This window comes from Penaeus monodon, chromosome 32 (assembly GCF_015228065.2).
Source record: "Penaeus monodon isolate SGIC_2016 chromosome 32, NSTDA_Pmon_1, whole genome shotgun sequence".
In the NCBI taxonomy this organism is placed as follows: domain Eukaryota; kingdom Metazoa; phylum Arthropoda; class Malacostraca; order Decapoda; family Penaeidae; genus Penaeus; species Penaeus monodon.
Genome location: NC_051417.1, coordinates 28,483,737 through 28,484,193, shown reverse-complemented (window position 1 = coordinate 28,484,193; position 457 = coordinate 28,483,737).

Below are 457 nucleotides of genomic sequence, written 5' to 3'. Positions count from 1 at the left end.
AAGGCAATGAGATGCAGACAAAAGGTCCAATCATAGAGAGGAGATGGGTAGTGGTGTTAAGCAGGGGACGAAAGGCAGGCGAGGGGAAAGCGAACGGGTCAAGCGGCAGGGGCGAAGGGAAGGAAGAGCGCAGGAACGTATGGGTGTAAGAGCAGAGGAACGTAGGAGCGTAAGAGCAGAGGAACGTAGGAGCGTAAGAGCAGAGGAACGTAGGAGCGTAAGAGCAGAGGAACGTAGGAGCGTAAGAGCAGAGGAACGTAGGAGCGTAAGAGCAGAGGAACGTATGGGTGTAAGAACAGAGGAAGGTAGGGTTCGTAAGGGCATAGAAGTAGAATAACTTGTAGAGACACAAGGCAGAGGAGCGTATGGGCGTAGGGACACAGACAAAGGAGCGAAGGGGCGTGCGCAGGGGCGTACGAACGTGGGAGCAGAGGAACGTAGGGGGATAGGGGCGTAA